At 40.6% G+C, this 24,123-nt stretch overlaps 1 protein-coding gene across 5 annotated transcripts in view; it reads right to left on the bottom strand.

Annotated features, from left to right (window-relative positions):
• Positions 1-24,123, bottom strand: part of mgat4c (mgat4 family member C) — a 164,158-nt gene that overhangs the window by 80,877 nt on the left and 59,158 nt on the right. For 2 of the 5 annotated variants that reach the window (XM_037539717.1, XM_037539718.1), the window contains exon 3: positions 10,224-10,319. The exons of the other annotated variants lie outside the window; for them this stretch is intronic. The gene's annotated coding sequence lies outside the window, so the exon portion shown is untranslated. The remainder of the gene's footprint in view (positions 1-10,223; positions 10,320-24,123) is intronic. 5 annotated transcript variants of the gene reach the window in all.

Here is a 24,123-nt window from a genome sequence, read left to right as displayed (position 1 = left end):
CTGGCTACGGGCTTTAAAAAGCCTTAAAAACCCAAACTACAACACACTGTCACCATGTTTTCTGGCTATGGGCTTTAAAAAGCCTTAACCCAAACTACAACACACTGTCACCATGATTTCTGGCTACGGGCTTTAAAAAGCCTTAAAAACCCAAACTACAACACACTGTCACCATGTTTTCTAGCTACGGGCTTTAAAAAGCCTTAAAAACCCAAACTACAACACACTGTCACCATGTTTTCTGGTTGCTAGCCTTAAAAAGCCTTAAAAACCCAAACTACAACACACTGTCACCATGATTTCTGGCTACGGGCTTTAAAAAGCCTTAAAAACCCAAACTACAACACACTGTCACCATGTTTTCTAGCTACGGGCTTTAAAAAGCCTTAAAAACCCAAACTACAACACACTGTCACCATGTTTTCTAGCTACGGGCTTTAAAAAGCCTTAAAAACCCAAACTACAACACACAGTCACCATGATTTCTGGCTACGGGCTTTAAAAAGCCTTAAAAACCAAAACTACAACACACTGTCACCATGTTTTCTGGTTGCTAGCCTTAAAAAGACTTAAAAACCCAAACTACAACACACTGTCACCATGATTTCTGGCTACGGGCTTTAAAAAGCCTTAAAAACCAAAACTACAACACACTGTCACCATGTTTTCTGGTTGCTAGCCTTAAAAAGCCTTAAAAACCCAAACTACAACACACTGTCACCATGATTTCTGGCTACGGGCTTTAAAAAGCCTTAAAAACCCAAACTACAACACACTGTCACCATGTTTTCTGGCTATGGGCTTTAAAAAGCCTTAAAAACCCAAACTACAACACACTGTCACCATGTTTTCTGGCTATGGGCTTTAAAAAGCCTTAAAAACCCAAACTACAACACACTGTCACCATGTTTTCTGGCTACGGGCTTTAAAAAGCCTTAAAAACCCAAACTACAACACACTGTCACCATGTTTTCTGGCTAGGGGCTTTAAAAAGCCTTAAAAACCCAAACTACAACACACTGTCACCATGTTTACTGGCTACGGGCTTTAAAAAGCCTTAAAAACCCAAACTACAACACACTGTCACCATGTTTTCTGGCTACGGGCTTTAAAAAGCCTTAAAAACCCAAACTACAACACACTGTCACCATGTCGTCTGAATACTGGCCTTAAAAAACAAAACTACAACACAGTGTCACCACATCTTCTGGTTGCTGGCCTTAAAAAGCCTTAAAAATCCAAACTACAACACACTGTCACCATGTTTTCTGATATTCTGACTTTAGGTCCTCATAATTGGTTCAGCATAGAAAGCTGCAAAGCGAACCTGCTTATCAACGTCTGTTCCAGTTTTAATTGTGATAAGAAAGATATCCTGCTGTTTTGCAAATTAACTGAGAAATACAGAGCGCCTCAAACATGTTGTTGAGTTTTAGCCATTGTTTTTTTGGCCTTTGTTTCGCGTCACCATTAAATGGGTAGCAAAGCTGTCAGGGAGATAGAGTGCACGGGCGTAATTGCAAGCAGATAGTCAAACGTGTAGAATGAGAGCGCTCTATTCAGGCCTTTTTTCCTCTGAGTAATAATGTGTGTATGTTTGTTGCATTAAGCTCAAGTAATCGCTTCCATCAACGTTCCTGCAAGGAAAGCACAGTGACACTGACTAATCTAATTCGTCATTGGTGGATTTCACAATAGCATGACAATAGTTGTCATTCAAGGCACAAACACATACAAACACACGTACGCTTTCAAAGGTAACCTTGACCAAACCCCTGGGACTCTAATGACGCACATCATTGCGGAGAGATGGAGCGAGTCTGTGTGTCCTCGCTAACTGCTTGAGGGAGGCGACACCTTTGCAGACATTAAGGATAGGCATTTTAAGCACTCTTACAATTGTAATATCAACATTTTTAATGTCTTCACATATCTCCATGAGAAATTATGCCATTATGTCTAAACAGTGCTCAGAGTTAAAAATAAGAGGTGATTCATTCCTGACTGTTCAGCTGACTGTTCAGCTGACTGGTAGCGACTTCAAATACTACAAGTTAAGCTTTAAAACTCAGATTCACACAAAATACTTTTTTTGTTTAGAAGATTTTCACACATAGCTCCTCTTAGATTTTTTAAACACACCACCTTTTTTCTGACATTCTGTGCACTCTTCTAACTTTAGTTCAACCTACTCATTAGCTGCAGCTGTTGTGAAAGAAAAATGTAGTGTGTGTTTTACAAAAGTGTATTTAAAATGAAATGAACATACTTTTAATGTCTACCCTGTAAACATACTTTAGTACATACTAAATGCTAAATGCATTGTTTTGTAACACGTTTGACAAGTTAAATTGTAATTACGCAATGGTTAAATACATATTGAACACATTTAGTTGTGTTTTTTGAACAACTTTAGTTAAGCAGGTTTAAGGTTTCATTTGCACATAACTGTTGTTACATTTATATTATTATACTGACTTATAAATACACTATTGGCTGTACTTCAATGATACTTATTGAGTTATAGCTGCACTTAAATGCACTTTAAATTATAAGTCAATATAACTAAAAACTTCAAATATATTCAACAAATACAACATGCATGTGTACTTCTATAAAGCATAAGTAAGTATGTACTATATATTATATAGGGAATAATAAGCACAACCTATATGTGCTAAAAATATATTTAACTACATGCTCTTCTGTTCTAAATTGGAAAAACAGATGTTGCAATAACCTTAACTAATTATGAAGAAAACAATCTAGTACACACTAGTACTGATACCCGTATTCAAGTATATATGCAAGTATATTGCATTAAAAGTTATTGTTTTATATAGTTCTAAATAATGCACTTAAGTTGATGACAGTTAACTATACTTTTTTGTGCTTTAGTATGATAAGAAATAATTTCTTCAAGTGTATTTTCTTAGAGTATCTTAAAAGTGCTACTTTAAAAACAAAAAAAAACAACAACAAAAAAAAACGGAATAGCATATTTTAAGAGTATTTCCATTAAAAAAAAAACTTTAAGTATACTACTGGTGAATTTAAACATGCTTGTTTTGGGAAGGAAGTACATCACCAAAAATTATAAGTTTGAGACAACTAAAGAGGCTTTTACTATATAAAACTAACAACTTAACGTACATGAACTTGTATAACAACTAAGCCAAATAGCTGATCCAGCTGAAGCTTTAGTAGGTAAAATGAATTAAAGGAGAGTGATCAGTTACATATTAAACATTAAAGTTAGAATAGCCGGCAATGAGCTAAATTGGATATTGCAATAGCTAAACTTACTATCCACACTACACGCTAGCCAACCACTCTAAGCTATTTTGCCTTTGCCTTCTGTCATTTAGACTCAAAAACTTCATTTTATCTGACTAATCATGCCCATCCGCAGCAGACACAGACCTAGCTTTCACACCGTCCTCATCGAGCCTGTGAGCTGTCACTTTAACAGAAGCAGGCCTTTGCCCTCTCTGTTCTAATGCCCAGGTGTGAGGGCTGTCGAGAGAAGAGCCACCTGGGCAGGGCCCATCACATCGAATAAGAGCAACACTCCTGTCTGGACGAGCCAAAGAGGCCCACAGCTCGGGCATTAAGCTGATTCCGCCGCACCCTCCCAGCCATGGCTAACAGCTGCTGATGAACGAGGAGTGACGGCATGCGATGGTGCTTCTCCATTAGAAAAACATAACCAGCTGTTATTTCTAAAGGGGACGGCAGGCTTATTACTGTGATTTCCAGCGGGAGCGGCTCCCTGTTCTGCTGATTATTTTGCGTGGCAGCGCTGCTGCAGGGGAGGTGCGAGTTCTTGTGTCTCTGACAGATAACTGCATTTTCCTTTCATCAGGGTCTGAGCGGGAAGGACAAAATATTTATTTTTCATGTTGACTGAAAATCGTTATTGCAGGCGAAATATGAAAGAGGCCTGTGTGTATTTTCACGCCGCCAGGAGTGAATGCATTGCCATGGCTCATGCTCGCTGGTGAATCCTTCACGAGATTTTGCGAGGCACTGTTTGTGTTCTCTGGAGTAAATGGTTGTATTGCGCTGTAAGATCTGCAATATCACTCTCCTTAGAGGGATCAGGACTGTGACAAAAAGAGGAATCGATTTTATACTATAAACACTGTATATCTTACACAATAAGAGAGAATAATTTTTATTATAGTGGAGCTGTTGAGCTGTTACCATTGAGGAAAGGGGCAGGGGAGGCAGGGCTACCATGCTATTGTGAACTGGGGTTGAGTGCTTTGATCAAGAGGACAATAGCACTGGCTAGGGAAAGACAACACATACCCTGCCACACTCTGTCCACAAGTCAGCATCACATGATACTCCACACAGGATTTGATTCAGCAGTTTTCACTGTGGGATCCGTCTCCATATACAGCGAATATTAATATCCATTAATATTTGAGTTGACAAAGTTACTCCAATCTTAACTGTCTACCACAGCATATTGGAGTTGAAATTAAATAATAAATATGAGCTTGAAGTGCTTGGTTTCAGATTTAATTTGAGCGTATTTATTCAAATGCAAGGGAGGAATTATAACCACTTCATTTTGACCAGATGAGATGAAGATCAGTTTGTACCAGATCGATAAGAAGACATGTATGGAAATGGGAAGAAGCTGCTCTTGAGCCAAAGAATACCACCACATCTGTGAAGCATGGTGAAGGTTGTGTTATGTAATGGGTATATAGGGCTGCCAGTGAATCTGGTTCCCCTGTATGCATTGATGATGTGACTGCAACATTCTTCAACAGTCATTGGAAGCTGCTTCACTTCACCGATGGACAGTGATACCAAGCATTCTGCGATAGCAACCCAAGACTTTTGTATGAGAAGGAAGTGGAATGTTCTGCAAACACCTGATCTCAATCCAATCAAGCATGCATTTCACTTGCTGAAGGCCATACTGAGGGTAAAATGCCCCAAGAACAAGAAGAAACAGGACAGCCCAATAAAGGCCTGGCAGAGCATCACCAGGGAACTAGCCAGGGCAAATCCAGGGTCATAGTCTAGACAGTCCAGGTTTGTTAAGCCAACACGGATTGAACAGACATGACAGACAAACCAGAATCAAACAATCAACACAATCAAACATCCTAACAGTTCAAACACTTCAATCAATCAAACAGTACAAAGACCAGCGAAAACTAAGGGCAAACACAGGGCTTATAAAACAGGGATAACGAGGGACAGGTGGAAAACAGTTGGTGACAATCAGGGGCGGAGTCACAAAACAAGGGGCCGGACTAGGAAACCAAAACAAAGAGCACGTGGACTAGACCCAAACAAATGCACATGGACCAGACTGGGAGGGGCCAATCGTGACAGTAGGAAGTAAATACCTTCAAATTAAAGCATGCACAAATTCATATTCAAAAAGGTGGAAGCTTTTTGCATTACAGATAGAGCCATAAAAGCATCGCAATATCAGGTTCAGCTCAGACTTTCAAGCTTTTTCTCAGACTTTTTCAAGCCAGCATGTAAAGCATTCCACTGGCCATCTTGACAGATTCAGAGTTTGAAGTAACACTGAATCTGATCAAATGGGCTGCAGGTATGCAGGTAAATATTATGTTATGGACTTTATCTAGTGTATTCATTTTCTGTTTTATATATACCTGTGTCAACACTTATTAACAGTAACTAGTGCTCAGTGGAATAATATAGTTATTGTGAAATACTGACATGGTTAGAAGACTTCTCAACCAATCAGACTATGCCATGGAACTAAATATTGTATAAATTAAAATGAACTTTTACAATCTCTGTCAAACTGCTCTGGATAGTCATAGTAAAGGACAACCATCACTGACATGTTCCATCTGCCACTCAGTTCTTCTGCATGAATGCGCCTGTGGTGTTCCTAACAATATGCATTTTTACGAAGTTGACGAGAGCTGGGTTGCTTCACAAACAGCAGGAGCGCTGGCGACAAACATCGGTTCCACTCACTCTCACAAAGTCAAGGCAGATCATTCAGACGGGCACACATCTGCCGCAATACTCCTAGCTCATGTAAAAATTTTAGCCCCGCTTCCTGCGCTCCGTCTGATTGGGGAATCAGAGCACATGGCTGTGCGTGATAGCGTCCTGCACTAGAAACAGCTGTTTGCATGAATCTTTAATGCTTGTTCACATCAGTGTTTCCCTCTGCCACTGTACAGCTGTACCTCCACTCTGCACCGTTTCAACTGCCCATCATCCATCAGGTCTGCCCTCTTCCCTATTCATTAGAGCATGTGTGACCACCACCAGGCTGCTGATGGCTATAGAGTCATTACGGGGGAGATTATGGAGCAAAAAAGAACAGTCATTTGAAGTCGGGGCATTGGACCATGTGATTAACATCAATCATTTATTCTACATTTAAAGTTGCTGAAGTCATAAAGTCTGACCTTCTGCCTATGAGTGGTGTGCTGCCCAGCAGTACTTGAGCATGAAGGGGGATGTCAGGGTGACAGGCATTGGCTAGTTGGTGGCATTATAAAAATGAATGCTATTTTTTATAGCCGAGTAGAGCAGAATGACAATATGTAGCTGAAAAATATATGTTCCTGGGTTTATATGTATACGTGAACAAAGTGAAGAGCAAAATTGTTTGAAAACGTTTAGAAAAGAATAACTTCTTTGCTATTTATTAATATCATTTACTCCATGGGCCATATATATATATATATATATATATATATATATATATATATATATATCCATCCATCCATCCATCCATCCATCCATTTTCTAAGCCGCTTCTCCGTCAGGGTCGCGGGGGGAAGCTGGAGCCTATCCCAGCAGTCTTCGGGCGGAAGGCAGGATACACCCTGGACAGGTCGCCAGTCCATCGCAGCATATATATATATACACACTGTTTCTACAAACATTTGTGAAAGAATGGGAAAGATAGTCCAGTCATGAATTTCCTCACTACTAAATATTCCACAGTCAACTTTCAGTGGTATTATAACAAAGTGGAAGTGTTTGGGAACGACAGCAACTCAGCCACGAAGTGGTCGGCCACGTAAAATGACAGAGCAGAGTCAGCGGATGCTGAGGCACAGAGGTCGCCAATTTTCTACAGAGTCAATACACAGACATCCAAATTTCATATGGCCTTCAGATCAGCTCAAGAGCAGTCCATAGAGAGCTTCATGGAAGTTTCCATGGCCGAGCAGCTGCATCCAAGCCTTACATCATCAAGTGCAATGCAAAGCGCTGAATGCAGTGGTGTAAAGCGCTGTCACTGGGCTCTCGAGCAGTGGAGACGTGCTCACTGGAGTGACGAATCACGCTTCTCTGTCTGGGAATCTGACAGATGAGTCTGGGTTTGGCGGTTTCCAGGAGAATGGTACTTGTCTGACTGCATTGTGTCAAGTGTAAAGTTTGGCGGAGGGGGATTATGACGTGGGGTTGTCTGACCTCACAAATGCGCTTCTGGAAGAATGGTCAAAAATTCCCTTAAACACACTCCTAAATCTTGTGGAAAGCCTTCCCAGAAGAGTTGAAGCTGTTATAACTGCAAAGGGATGCTGACATTATATTATATATTATTATATTATGACATTATATTTTTCAAATGTGCAAATGGCAAGGATGCTGAATTTACAGCACAGGACATTTTAAGTGTAAAAGCAAACTGAGTATGCATCACAACATCATTTTTGAACAGAAAAAACAGCATTAACAGGATTATTTCATCCCTCCCAATCCCCTTGAAAATACAGACTATATCAACAGAGGTGTGATTAAGGTCTTACTGAACAGCTTGCTGCTCCTTCCAACCAGTGTGCATTTAAATAAAGCACCCTGTGTTGGAGCAATCCAGTGTTTTTAGAGCAGGAGATGCCAAATCTCAAACCTGTACTTCGCATGCCTTTAGCTCTTTTTCCTTCTCTTTTTGCATATTTGTGGGTCAAATATGTGACCGTACTATAGGGCTCATAAAGCATCTGAGACTTTCTACAGGGTTCAATAAGTATCTGAGATTTTGTACACAATGTAGCCTCTATGCTACCTTGTAGCACAACTGCAGCTCCACATTTAAAGCTGACTCACTCAAATTGCAGACGGAAGTCATTGTGACTTATAAGAAAGCGAGAAATTAGGCAGGTTCAGAATCTCTGTAGGGTTCTGCGCAGAGAAAAGCTCTTCAGGGTTTAAATTTGTATATTTACATTCACCTTCTGTTTTGCATGCACATCCATAAATTAAGTGATACTTTTTTAATCCCACAAACGGGGAAATTCCACCTCTGCATTTAACCCATCCGTGAAGTGAAACACCACATACACACACACTAGAGCACACTTGCCCGGAGCGGTGGGCAGCCATATCTACGGCACCCGGGGAGCAATTGGAGGTTAGGTGTCTTGCTCAAGGACACCTCAGTCATGGATTTCCGGTCACAGGGCCAGTTCCCTAACCTCCAGCCCACGACTGGGTGAGTAATATGGCAAAAAAACAACATCACAGTGCTTAAACACATCTTCCTAATACAAAACATGTATTACAATAAGGCCTGTTCCAAACTGTCACATCAATAACTGTGATTAATGACTAAATAATGTTTTTTTTCATTATGTGCGTTTATTAAAGTGCAAGCCAAAATAAGTCAAATTGGCTTATTAGCCATCTTGCTTCCTAGCTATGTTTACTAGACGGCTAACACGGGTAGTACTGTCAAATTGGTACACTACACTGAGAATCATGTCTAGTCACACAAAACGTATATTTTTTAAATAAAACACTAATTTTGCTGGCATGTCTGTTAAAATATTAGAATTAACTACACAGCTAACAAATAAACCAACATTATGTGCACTAAACATATAAGAACATTAAGTCACAAGACCCATGACGAGTCTTAGTGAACGCATTTACACATTTATTTGTCTGAACCTACTAATATATTATTATTAGCAGTAATATTTTTGTAAAGTCTAACGTGGAAAATGGCTGCAGCCAGCTTAATTAATTGTGGTCATCTCAAATTATTGTGATAATCTCGAACATGTGAGATTGTATCAACATTTCAGAAAAGGAGGCTTTTAAGAAAGAAAAGGAGGAAAAAATAATAAAATAAGATTATTAAAATCAGCTACTTACACCGATCAGGCATAACATTATGAGCACCTCCTTGTTTCTACACTCACTGTCCATCAGCATCACTTACTATATAGGAGCACTTTGTAGAGCTACAGTTACAGACTGTAGTCCATCTGTTTCTCTGATACTCTGTTACCCTGTTCTTCAGTGGTCAGGACCCCCATGGACCCCCACAGAGCTGGTACTAATTGGGGCGGTGGATCATTCTCAGCACTGCAGTAACACTAACGTGGTGGTGTGTTAATGTGTGTTGCGCTGGTCTGAGTGGATCAGACTCAGCAGTGCTGCTGGAGTTTTTAAACACCTCAGTGTCACTGCTGGACTGAGAAGAGTCCACCAACCAAAAATATCCAGCCAATAGCGTCCTGTGGGCAGTGGCCTGTGACCACTGATAAAGGACTAGAGAATGACCAACACAAACTGTGCAGCAGCAGATGAGCTATCTCTGTCTCTGACCTTACATCTACAAGGTGGGCTGACAGGGTAGGAGTGTCTAATAGAGTGGACAGTGAGTGGACAGTGAGTGTTTAAAAATCCCAGCAGCACTGCTGTGTCTGATTCACTCACACCAGCACATCACACAGTAACACACCACCACCACGTCAGTGTTACTGCAGTGCTGAGAATGATCCACCACCCAAATAGTAGCTGCTCTGTGAGGGCCCATGGGGGTCCTAACCACTGAAGAACAGGGTGAAAGGGGGCTAGCAAAGTATGCAGAGAAACAGATGGACTACAGTCGCTCTACAAAGTGCACCTATACAGTAAGTGGAGCTGATAAAATGGACAATGAGTGTAGAAACAAGAAGGTGCTCATAATGTTATGCCTGATCAATGCATTGCTATGCAGCTTATACTGTTACTGTACACTGGTTGTTATTGTTCATAGGCTTTCCTTTTATGAAGCATGCGGCTGTTCTGTATTATAAAAGTAATGATGATACCCTTGATTTACTCTATATACACTATAATTCAAACACATGCCATATTCATGCCACAATTTAGGTGCCACATTCATTCCATAACCTACACAACTAAGCAAACTGGACTATGAGCAGAGAAGTAGAGAAATAAGAGAGAGCAGTCTTTACCTGTTTGCAGGGCTCAGATGTGTTTGCAGAAGAGTGTGTGAAGGCTGCAGGAGATGACATGCAGTGCACCCAGAAACAACAGATCATCTGTTACCTCTGAAAGAAAAGGGGAGGAGGAGGGGAGGATTGTTCATCTACACGCACACTCAAGCACAGAAGTCAAAGCTACAGGAGAAAATGAGCAGGCATGCGAGGAAAGAGCTGTGCACTGTATATGTGTCTGCATGTTAGTGTTTGAATCGGCCAAAACAATTGAAAATTCCATTTGCTATTATTTCCACATTGGAAGAGGAAACAGTGAAAGCCCCAGGGATGTATTTGTGTGTGTGTGTGTGTTTGGAGGGTTATGGGGGACTGCTGGAGATGTCCAGGAATTCTCTGTGCATGGACAGCAGTGTGGCGCACACTATCCCTCAACACACACAGAGGAGGCGTAATTGGCTCTCGATGAAAGGCCATAACCATACATCACACAGCCAGTGAAGCGCCCTGCCCACAGCCAACTGAACCACTGCTGTCACTCCCTCTATAGTCCTTAGAGACGCACACAAATACACACTAGGAGTACACGACATGGACAAGAAATGTAAGAGGTTTGTTAAAATTATTGGATATGGTGATGACGATATGAGAAGCAATATGTTAAGATTAAAATAGTGCTTATCCTGTACGTGTGTTACAAGTAGACACTTTTGTGCTATTCAATTATACAGAAATCTCACTTTTTGCAAAAAAAGCTTACAAAAACACCAATTACTATTGTGCAAAGTGCTAAATAAAAATATGAATATATTGATAGCTGCAACCATATTGTTTGTATCCTGTAAAGTTGTTAGAAAAACGGTCTCCTGTTTTTGAGCTGAAAGATTTGAGGGGAAAAATACCAGGTTAGTGAAGTGAGCTACTTCACATACAACACTTTGAGTGAGAATTAACACATATTTACAGGATAGAGTAGCATTAAAATGTATATAGCATAGTGGTTTAGTCGTTTGGTCCTATGGTCATTAGCTTTGGGTAATGACCGAAAGAATAAGATCGCGAATACAAGCGGCCAAAATGAGTTTCCTCCGCAGGGTGGCTGGACTCTCCCTTAGAGATAGGGTGAGAAGTTCGGTCATCCGGGAGGGACTCTGAGTAGAGCCGTTGCTTCTTCACGTCGAGAGGAGCCAGTTGAGGTGGTTCGGGCATCTGGTTAGGATGCCTCCTGGACGCCTCCCTTGTGTCCAAGGCAAGTCCACCCGGGAGGAGACCCTGGGGAAGACCCAGGACACGCTTGCATGATTATATCGCCCAGCTGGCCTGGGAACGCCTCGGAATCCCCCCCAGGGATCTAGTGGAAGTGGCTGGGGTAAGGGAGGTCTGGGCCTCATTGCTTAGGATGCTGCCCCCGTGACCCAAACCCCGGAGAAGCGAAAGATGATGGATGGATGGATGGATGGATGGATGGATGGATGGATGGATGGATGGATGCATGGATGGATGGATGGATGGTTTAGTCATTTGCATTAAGACCAGAAAGAGAGATGTCCCATGAAATGGCCAAAGAGGAGAAAATCTGAAGAACAAAGACTGAAAAAGAAGTTCTTAGAACAGGCTGAAGAGTCATGTTAACATCAGTGAGGCATTTCATCAGTGGGGAGACCTTTGAGAGTCAACAGTGAGATGTTTCAGCATTGGAGAGAATCCTGAAAGCTGACAAAGCTGACGTTAGCTTTCTATTCACATTTTCTCATTCCACCTTAAATTGTGCAGCAGTTTCCCAGCTATGTAGCCTGAGGCACCTCAATGTAATTGCTGCACCATTTAAGGTGGACTGGGAAAATCTGAGCAAGAAGCTGAGGCACTGAATATATCCTAACTGTTGTACCTTTTAAGGTGGACTGGGGGAATCGGAATAAGAAGCTATTTAGAAAAGAAGCTGATTTTAGCTTCATTGAGTTAAAAGGCATAAAAAAGGAATAAAGAGGCTGCTCTGTTTTTGCTTGACAGGGGTTACATTGACTTATTTCTGCTGCTTCACAGAACCTGTAGGTCAGTATTGTTTTGTCCTGTTTAACATTTGTGCTAGCAACTGGTTAGCCGTGCAAAACTAACTGCTAACCCACAACCTAACAAACGTTGCATTACTTGCTGCACAGTTGTTTGCTCTAACGTCCTATCATGGTATTTGTCCGTATGACGTTTGTAAAGGCTTTTATGGCCACGAAGGCCTAAAACAACAAGTTTGGTAGCACAGTGACTATCGCCTTGGAAGAGTACCTTCATGAATTTGGAGGCGGAGCTTCTGTAGGAGCACTGAAGGAAAGTGTGTATTTGTTTTGCTGTTGAGTATAAACATTAACCATCATTCTTCAGAATCATACACTACACCTTTAACTGAATGTTCATCAAGGACAAACATATTGTGATGATCACAAAAATACAATTCATCACACAGACCTATTACACACCTACTCACGCATGCATACACAGCATATACACACAGCCAGAAATTCACATTAAAACAATGCGCATGCACTTCGTTTGCCCAGGTGAAAAGAACTGTTCATATTTTTAATCATCAACCCGCCCAGGGACAGGAGATGAAAATGAGCCATTTGGCTTAATATGACATCTGGCAAATTTACATTATAAAACAGTGCTGAATCGATTGTGTATTGGTCGTGTTAAATAAACAAATAATGCAAAGTAAAGCACTGACACACTTTAAACCACACATACACGCACACAGGCACATACACAAGCACAGAAATAGCTGATTGACACCTCTCTAGATGTGAATTCACACTGCCTGCACAGCAGACAGGTCTTCACGTCATTATCTCCGAGCACAGGCGTGGATAAGCCACACAATATGCATAGTCTCTTTCCTCCGCTGTATGGGTCTGCTCTACCAGTCTTCTATTTCTGAATGCATACATGCACTTTTCCTCTGGATAGCTATATATCTTATCCAAATGCAAAAACTCATAGACACAGTCAGTTAAGGGCTGTAAACTTGAACATCATTTAAAAATAATAAATTAAATTAAATTAAAATCTACCTCGATCAATTTAGACCAATTAGTTGCTGATTAACATACACTTTCTAAACTGCTTATGCTTCTGGGTCATGGGGAGGGGGGGCGATGTTGGGTTACTGGAGCCTATCCCAGCTGTCACTGGGCGGAAGGCAGTATACACCCTGGACAGGTCGCCAGTCCATCACAGGGCAGACACACAGACATACACAAACCCACACAAACACAGCGAGAACATGCAAACTCTATACAGATAGGACCCTGGTCAGCCAGCCAGGAATCGAACCCAGAACCATCTTTCTGTGAGGCAACAGCGCTACCCACTGCACCCCCGTGCTGATTATGTGATATTGATTAGCAGATTTTAGAATGTGTTCAAAGTTGGTTATTTAGTTGAGTACATTTTTGTTGATTGGACTAGATTTCATCTTCAAATTAATCAGTAAATTACTCGAGTACTTATCTCAGCCTTAGAAGCTCTCCATCCAGAGATACACGGACTGTCTGACAATGATTGATCACTATAGCAGAATCTTGCCAGTTACATTCTCCTCGGCTATCCATAACTCAATACTAGTTTTAGTGCATATGGGGAACAAACATCTCCAAGCAGTGAACCCTCCAGACCAAATATAGTTGCCAGATTGACAAAAGTTTGTGAAGTTCACAGCATGAAGTCTGTAAAAAGAAAAGAGTTTTCGTTAAAGCATTCAGTTGCTACTAAATGAGACACACTCTTGTGTTAACTGATGCACTCCACTTTGTTTCATGCAGGTCTGTTTTTGTTGTGGCGCAAAAAAAAAAAAAAAAAAAAAAAACACAAAGGACTGCAGCTGGTCATTTTGCATGTCAAACAAATAGCCTTTGCCTCTCTGATCAGGACGTTCCTGACAAGACACAAGACTCCTTGGCTTTGGAGACTTCACAAATATTAATATAAGCATTATAATGGTTTTAAACCACTTGTATGCTTTTTTTGGAGACATTGCCATTGAATTCAACTTCCAACGACCTTTCTTAGATACTTCAGATAAAAATTTTAATCTGGTCAAGATAAACCTCAAACACACATATGATCCTGCTATCAAACCAGATCCCTCAAAGTATGAGAACTGCATCAGATAAGTGATGACAGGACTGTCTATAATTTATCTAATTCACGTCTCGGAAAGCCTGACCTTGATAGGAGCAGACAGTGTGTGCCTGACCCTGTTTCTCTGCCTCAAGATAGAGAGAGAAGAGAGAGAAAGTCCTCCATCTGGATCTTCACAGGGGAAGTATAGAGAGCGAGTTGCCGCTCATTATTCTGCCAAGCACTCGAGGCCACAGGAAATAGCTCTCTTCATTTTTCTTGTCAAAATGCAGCTACATTAATGGTGTGTTCTCAGTCAGTGGCGAGACACAAGGCTGGCTTTGGCCTGCTCCAAGCATGAACAGAGTCACGATAAGCAGAGGAGACCCTTTCTAATGACTGTTACCCCCTCCTTGCCTTTCTCCTCTCACTCCAGGCCACCTGAACAGTTACTGCTCAGCTGAAATGCCTGCAGGCCAGTAGGCTTATTCTACTCGTGTTTACACGCCAGAATACAGTGTGCTCTTGCCCTTTTAAAAGCCAGGAAATACAGTCTTGAGAGACGTTTTCAGCTCCAATGAAATAAAATACCGTTTTCTCCTTCTTTTGAAGGGGTTTTGCTGGGGGTTTAGTAATGTATGTTTTCAGGTTTGATGCAATTTTTGACTACAATGCCATGATTAGATTCAAAATAACAGAGTAAGTCCCCAGATTTCATCATTTTCAGAATGTTAAGTGTATATTAATAAGGTATACCTGTACTTTCAGACAGAGGACAGCCCTGGCTTTAGGAAACTGTGCTAAGTATGATATGACCTGTCAGAAAGGTACCTCCTCACCCAATCAGAGAACAAACGTATGTTTATGCCATATATAATTTATTCAGCTATATTTTTTCTCTTAAAATTACATGTAAAGTATGGTATTAATAAAATGTATTGTAAAGTTATAAAATATACGTAAACATTGAAACCTATGTACTTTCTTCATTTATATATTGTATTTTTATGCCCACAACAAAACATTGTAATTTATCCCCCCCAAGACTAAAGTCTGGGGTCTAGGCACGCCTCATGCTCTATGCTAAAAGAAAGCCTTCGAAACCTGACAGCGCTCATTTTGATTAGACTGGTTTGTTGTTTTTTTTTTTTCTCTTGAAACAACAAACCAGACAGAATCCACATTTACAGGAAGGACACCTATTGTTCATTTCATTGTATGTTTTAAAAATTTTCTTTCATAACAAGATGAAGCACCTAACAAACAGCAAACACAAAACTACAGCAAAGCAGGGACAACAGGAACGCTGCTACTTTATGGAACAGAAAATTCCATTAGATAGAATGCTCAATCTCGATCAACACCTTTAAGACTGAAAATTAAAAAACAATAAACAAATAAAAATCACGGTATGTCAGTATGTCGGTGTACCAGTACAGATGATATCCAGTCGTTGGCCAAAATCTGAATGTGTGTTTCAAATGGTCAAATTTTGGTTTGAGCGGTTTGAGTTACTAAGTTGAAAATAAGTTGAAAAGTTGAAAACAGCAGTTTTAACTTCTTATCTCTAACAAAATCAACAAAACGTAATTTGACCAAAACCTTCGCACACACTCAGCACTACCTTACGTTTTTACCTTAAAGTATCCTCTGAAATGTTTTATCATAGCCAGTTGAGAGCAGTAGTTTGAGTGGGATCAGGTGGCCGACCAGCAGAGCTGAAATAGCCACGTATTAACGCTGAGCAAAGCCATCTCATAAACTGATTTGTTTGCTGCAATCTCCTGTTTGCTGTTGGTCTCCTGCTAAAAGAAATTCATGGAGCTAATAAGCAGAGCAGCTGGGGCTCCTCAGTCATGTTCCTTGCTGAAACAGCACATGACATGATATCATGCAGGACCACTACAGCACCAGTATGATGGGATTCTCTTGTGTACGAGACATGCTGCCCAAGAGCAGAAGACATGCCCTAAAACCCCAGCTGTGTTATGTAACTCTATTAAACTATACATTATTAGATTATACCTCTATAGTGAAGGTATGATTGACACATACGGATTATGGAGTCTAGGGGTGCTAATACATGACTGTTGGGCCGGCATGATAACTCGAAGTCGATTACTCCATTAAAAAAACATAGAGTGAAATTTGACTTCCTAATAAACCGCCAGCTATTTATAAACTTGCTTGACACTATTCATTATAAAAAGTAATTCAGCCTGGACTGCTTCTTTATACAATATGCATAGGCAAAATGGTACAGCCAATCAGAACAGGTTCATTTATATATAAATATATAAATATATATATATATATATATATATATATATATATATATATATATATATCCATCCATCCATCCATTTTCTAAGCCGCTTCTCCATCAGGGTCATGGAGGGTGCTGGAGCCTACCCCAGCAGTCTTCAGGTGGAAGGCAGGATGCACCCTGGACAGGTCGCCAGTCCATCGCAGGGCAGACAGACAGACACAGACAGTCACTCACACCCAGGGGTAATGTAGCATGTCCAGTTGGCCTGACTGCATGTCTTTGGACTGTGGGAGGAAACCGAAGAACCCGGAGGAACCCCACGCAGACACGGGGAGAACATGCAAACTCCACACAGAGAGGAGGAATCGAACCCAGCCAGGGGAATCCCGGCCGGGGAATCGAACCCAGGCCCTCCTTGCTGTGAGGCAACAGCGCTACCCACCACACCACCATGCCGCCCATATATATATATATATATATATATATATATATAAAATCAGTCTTAAAGGCACAGAGAGTGTAAACCGAAGAAATAAAGAAATAAAGAGAACCTGAAAATGGTTATGCAAAAACTATTTATGACAAATGTCACAGGTAGAGCTCAGCGAAAAATTAAATGTAAAATAAAATGTGACAATCAGACCCGTCAGTACGTCCTAGTTTGTATATGAGAAGCTAAGTGTGGTTTGTTAATGCCCACTTTTATCACGTTAACTAAAATTTCTAATCTCTTAATTAATTCTCACAATAATCAACAGATCACTTGATTGCTAATGTAATTGACAGTGACAGTCCTACGTGGCTGATATCGTGGTGTGGTGCAATTTTGCTGAAATTCTCCAGTGCCTTCTCATCATGCACACAGATTCAAAATTACAATAATTGCAATGACAGAGCAACGGGTCGCCTGCTTCTTTCACAACCAAAGCCATGACTGACGCAAGCAAGTTCAGAGCTGCAGCCACTTGTTAGAGAAGATCCTGTCATTGTGTCTGTCATCCACAGCCTCAACGCACATCGCATGCTCCACGGCATCTGACACCAAGCATTTCCATCTGTGCAAATGTACAGCCATCCAGCCCATTCACAAGGCTAGAGTTACTCTGGTGGTTATCTATACTCCTGAAATGCAGTTATTCAAATGCATCACTATTAAATAGTGAGTTATGTAGAGAATAACATTGAACACTGGATTTACATTCTGTATTGACAAGTTAGCGTCTGCAAATCTGACATTTTGTTAAAAAACTAGAAACCCCCCTTTATAATCATGCATCTTGAATGTGGGAGGAACTACTGATAAATGATTGTAGGGTGCTTTGAGGTGAGGTTTTTGGAGGTGGCATGTTTGAAATGTTGGTAGCCAGATAGCCTATAATAAAATACCGTTTTCTCCTTCTTTTGAAGGGGTTTTGCTGGGGGTTTAGTAATACATGCTTTCAGGTTTGATGCAATTTTTGACTACGATGTCATGATTTGATTCTCGATGACAAAGTAAGTCCCCAGATTTCATCATTTTCAGAATGTTAAGTGTATATTAATAAGGTATACCTGTACTTTCAGAGAGAGGACAGCCCTGGCTTTTAGGAAACTGTGCTAAGTATGATAAGACCTGTCAGAAAGGTACCTCCTCACCCAATCAGAGAACAAACGTATGTTTATGCCATATATAATGTTACTGCTAGGAACATATCTTTTTGCAGTGATATATCTGCGGTATGCCTTCAAATCCGCAATACAGTGGAAAAAACGGATTCCTCAAATGTCAGAAATGACATCTATAAGCCCAGATAGCAAGGTACAGTAACACTTTAGAATAAGTTTCAAATGTGTTTGTTAGTGCTTATTAAGTATTGACTATTATAAACACTTTAATAATTAATATAGCAGTTATAACACATTAACAAAAAGGGCAAAAGTAGCTGTTATAGCCGATGAATATGAATACATGATGAAGCTGACAGGTTTAATGCTGACCAATGAGAAGACAAAGTAAGATCAGTAATGATCAAAATCTGAGGTTAAACAGTAAAAATGAATGTAGTTTCACTATTAGGCCAACAAGTCACTACTGCCTTTTTTATTAATGTGTTCTAACTGCCTAATAATGATTCTAAGGTCTTTATGGCCTAATTATAAGCCATTAAAAAACTCATTTTAAACCATTCATCAGACTTTTATGGGTAGTTATTAAAGAAGTTATTTGGCCATCTAAATACCTTAACTCAGTTTGGCTTCTTTTCTCTGGTTGAAAAGTTTAAAAACATCTCTCTGTCATCCAATTTGTTCTGAATAAAGATAGAATCACCGTTTTCTTTAAGGTTTTGTTAGACGACTGAGGTACAAGCCACAGTCATGCCAGGTTGGTTATATTTATTAGCCTATAGATCAGCGGCTTGGCTAGCAGTCAGGAGGGATTCCTGATATATTAGCGTAATGCATGAAAAAAAAAATACAAAAATAATATACAATTGTGAATGCTGTCAAACTGCCAAGGCTGAGGGACATTATGCTGCACTAAGGAATACTGCATAGCATGACAAACAACATATTAAATGCTAGTTTTAGGCGAGAATGTCCCTTTACTGTAAAATTACACCATGCTTTTCATTACTGCCAGCGATAACCATGACTAAGTGTAAAAACACCCACGCCCCTGCGGAACTGGAATTCACTATGTGCAACCCTCCCCAGCCTGACCCTGCGAAGAGTAAGTGCATACTGGCTTATATTATCAAAGGAAAAGAACACAGCATATGTTGCCTTTAATAGAGCTGAAGTAGAAACCGTCTTTAGAGGAAGCTCCCGGCAGGGTTAACACTGGCCAGCACGGTGAGAAACGGGGTCAGCGAGCGGATTCCTGAGAGGCACAGATAACCCTGTGCTCTGCGGTCAGAGGCCCTCATCTAAACTGCGTATTCTTATTGCACTCCACACTCACACACCAAACTGAGAACAAGAGGTGAACAGAAAGAGAAGCAATCAGTACGGCAAACACACAGGAACTACTAGCTCCTAAGACCGCCCCTGTCTATTATAACACTGAGGTAGTAATCTACTCATAATACTGACTATTAATCTAGGAATGAGCGTTTTTACATCCTAAGAATAAAAACGGACTAAATGCTTTATTAGAAAAAATATCAACAAGCCCTTAAGAAAGCTTTCATTTAATAAAACAGTGGAAAATACATATAAACATGCATCTATCAAGCTACATTTCGTACTGTAAGACATACCATTAAGCTCATTATCTTCATGTAAGCTGCCAAGTCATCACTGCTAACCACCGAGAAGGTAAATTTTAATCGAGTAGTTGTGACAGCTCTGCAAGCTAAATACATACAGCACACGTTCTTAACAATGCCACAAATGGTTCTCGAAGTGAATGTCATAGAAGAACCCTTTAAGGCCCCTAAAGAGCCATTTTTGTAAACAATGTGTGAGTGTGAAGAACCTTTTGAAAGCATAAAAACCTTCACATAACACAACAGGTCTTTAACAAGGTTCATGTTACAGCATCAGAGAAAGTTATACAGAACCTTTCACAACTGAATATAAGAATTTTACTGCTTAGTGTGTCGACCCTTTGTTTTATTACATCTTCCAGTCTTTTTGGGAGACTTGCTTTCAATGTGCAGCAACATTTTGTCACACCTCCAAAGTTCAGTCTTGCATTTCCAGTCTTGCTTCTCACAGTCCAAGTAATCCCCAGCACATTCGGTGATGTTGAGGTCTGGACTCTAGGGTGGACAGTTCTTCGTTCTGAGAACACCAGCAGCTTCTTTGCTTAAATTGCAAATGTTATTTTTCTCTTGTCCACTTCCTTTTCTCAGTAAAAGCTTCTTGAACAAAAAACACCTGTGTACTTAGTTTTAAGTACCGTTTTTCTGATGATGAGTTTAGGTGGTCTACCAGGTCGTGCACAATCATTAGGAGCCCCATTTTTAGCCCCTATTTTAGAAAATCCTGTTTTTTTGGTCCGTTTTGACTAAAAATTAAGTCAATTTCAGGTGGTTTCTGACCTTTGCACAATACTGTAACACCATGGACAAACAATGTGCAGTACCACTGTGTTGACTATAGCATGTTATTTATTACTCCAGTATTTTATTCTGATGAATGTTCATTTCCTCCCCTGGGGCCAGGCAGACTCTGAGAAGGGCGTAATGCTGCTTAGCTCTGTGATAGAGATTCATGGAGCTGTCCATGGTGCTAGTCTATATGGCACAGCGTGTCACTATGGGTGAAAAATATATGCATGCAAAAAGCTGTATTGAGTCTTATGTAAGTACCTATGTGATGAAAGCTTGGTAGAACAAATGAAAGGTTAGGCGTATTTTAAAAGCCATTTACTCACTGAAATTGAAAGCAGATTCAAGGAATACACGGAGAATGTAATTACTGCAACACTTTAAAGAAAAAAAGACAAAAAAGAACAAAGCAACTTCCCTCCATCCCTTGCCAACAAGAACCGACCAGCTTCAACAGCAAATGTGTGTGTTTTATTAGGAGAACGATCTTGACCTAATTAACTCTCTTTGTTTAATAAAACTCTACCGAGTTTCGTTTACACATGCATCTCCCCCCGATCTGTTTTTTTACACTGCTGACTGATCACAGTTTTAATGAGCTGAGGACCCTGCTGCAGGGGAGACTTGTAAATCCATATTGATATTTGCAGAGTGTGTGGTGAGGCCAATATCTTCACATATACCCCTGACTGTGGAGCACTGTGGAGGGTTCGAGTCACAAAACATATTTGCAACTACTGCTAGCTCCTTGTTTACATGCGCCTTGAGGCGATTCTGTATCTGTTTTTTCTTTTTTTAATCTCAAGCAGGGAATTAACTATAAACTCAACAAAAATATCAACACTATTATTGCATTAATTATTGTAATTGTAAAATACATTAAATCCAGGTAAATCAAGGCGTGACGTAGATGGAATAGTTGGTAGTAGGAGGACAGATGGAATATTTAATCTCTAGTCTGCTCTGGTTCAAAAATTATTTTATGGGAGAAAAAAAATGACAAAAAAAGTCCAGAATTAAACATCAGTGCTCACAAACTTTCCAGTGCTTAAGCCTCTGCAGTGATAAATATGAGAACTCTCTGCTAAATAATTCAAGTCATTATACACTGAGGTGCCAAAAGTCACGGGACTAGGCCTGTCGCGATAATTACATTATCGACTTATCGTACGATAATTCTTTTTAACCGCGATCATTTTTGCCGATGTCGATAATTGGCCATTGGGTTTCCGCGCAAATTTGTTTACATGAGAATAAACCGCAACTACGTTAGATTTCAGAAAGTCACGCAGTGCTGCTCTCTCGCACCCCCCCCCCCCCCTTAACACTAATTTGGAGAGCGACATCTACCGGTTGGGAAATGAGTGCAGTACACGGAGAGCGCATGCGTCAATAACAGTGCCTCCACACACACAGGTGGAGATGTGTTAGCTCGCGAACGTATTCGAGGCTAATAGGACTTTCTTAAAACTAAACAGCTCCAGCAAGAACGTTTAGAGTCGTCCAGTCCAGATGGACTTTCTTTTAAAGCCACATTCCACGGCTCCGGTGTGGGAGTATTTTGGCTTTAAGCCAAATGAGCGTGGAGAACCCATCAATGTGAACGAGCCGGTATGTCGACTTTGTTTCAAAACGGTGTCAAAGAAAGCAATACAACTAACCTGAGGGCACATTTAAAGCACAACCATCCAGCCCAGTTTTCCGAGCTGAAAACAAAAACTTCAGCTGGAGAGGGGTCTTCCCGAGCTGGAGAGGGGTCTTCCCGTCAGGTGGCTATTACGGATGCCTTTGCTCGGCAGTGTAAATACAAACGCGATAGCGCAAAATGGCGCACACTCACAGATAGTGTAACTCGCTATACAGCCAAAGAGATGCTGCCGTTAAATCCGGTCGAAAAGCAAACATTTATAAACTTTTTGTGAATTTGTGATTCGTATCACTGTGATTTATAGCATATACATATATGATCAGATAAGAGAGACTCCCAAGTACCTTTGTGTTATGTTCAGAGTTTAAAAAAGTTGAATTAATGTAAATGTTACTTTAATATTTATGTTGTTACTTAATGTTGCAATGCCATTCTTTTGCACTTTTTGTTAAAGAGTTTATTTTGTTATAAAGGTCTGTTTAATATTTTGTGCAATTTTCTCAGAATCCACAGAGCCCAAGTGTGGTTGTATTTTATTTGTTTTATTTATTTGGGATATTAAAATATTTTCATATTGGAAGCCAAATGTCTGTTCTTAATAATAAAAAAGTTCATTTCACGTTAAAATGGTGTAATTGTATTATTATGCTACTATATTATTATTGTGGCACATTGTCTTAAAGCTCCTTTGGGGAGCCCAGAAGCAAGAAAAAATTATATAATGGCACTTAAAATGACAATATTATCGTTTATCGCAATAATTTCTGGGACAATATATCGTTCTGAAAATTCTGTTATCGTGACAGGCCTACACGGGACAGGAACTAGTATCGTGTAGGACACCCCTCTAACCTAGATGTTGAGCCATGCCGTCTCTGTGGTATTTGTAGATACAGAATCTCGGGTGTGAGGGGGCCCCTCCACCACGTCCCCTGCATGCTTGTTTGGGCTCCGGAATGATCCACAAACCAGTTGCGGACAACTTGGGAACAATGACCCTGTGCATTACTCTGCTGTAATATCCCATCATTGTGGGGTCACATGAAGACCATGAAGGGCTGCAAATGGTCAACAAGTGTAACGTAGAGGTCACTGGTCAATGACGTGTTTAGGCAGACTAGTGGACCCAACCTATGAGAACACACCCCAGTATAGAACCACCAGTGCCTCGTTGACAACTTAGGTCCATGGCTTCAAGGGGTCTGCACCACACACAAACTCTACTCAGCCCAAAACAACTGGCACCATGACTCATTAGATCATGCTACATGTTGCCAGTCCTCTAGAGTCCAGTTCGCAACCTCACAAGCTCAAGTGAAGCACTGTGTCTGGAGTCATGGTGTTAACAGAGGCATGTCCCATGTCCCATTGAAGCTGAAGAATGCTGCATTAACCTGCAGGATATGTGCGTGGGGCCTCCTGCATTGAATGAGGATGTGATTTCTGCCACAGTCACTTGTCTATTTGCACTGACAATTCTGGCCAGACACAGCAGGTCACAATCATGAAGCACACGTGGGCGGCCACTGCTCTGTCCACTGTGGTTGGTAATGCCTTCTATGATGTATTCTCAGTACACACGTGACACTGTGGATTCAGAAATGTTAAACGCCTGCATGACTTCGTAAATGGAATGTTCCATCCATCTGGCACGCACATCCACATCATTCCTCATTCAAATGAGTTTGTAATTGTAATTACTTTCCAATTTAGTTAGTTAATTCTGTACACATGTAAAAGGTAACACTGATGGGATAGTGTGGGTTAGTTGTGATAGTTGGCATTCATTATTGTTATTTCTAACCCATTTAGTTGATTGCATGTCTTTGGACTGTGGGAGGAAACCGGAGTACC

Source organism: Pygocentrus nattereri, chromosome 7 (genome assembly GCF_015220715.1).
Source record: "Pygocentrus nattereri isolate fPygNat1 chromosome 7, fPygNat1.pri, whole genome shotgun sequence".
NCBI classification, from domain to species: Eukaryota; Metazoa; Chordata; class Actinopteri; order Characiformes; family Serrasalmidae; genus Pygocentrus; species Pygocentrus nattereri.
This window is presented reverse-complemented; position numbering and strand designations above follow the sequence as displayed.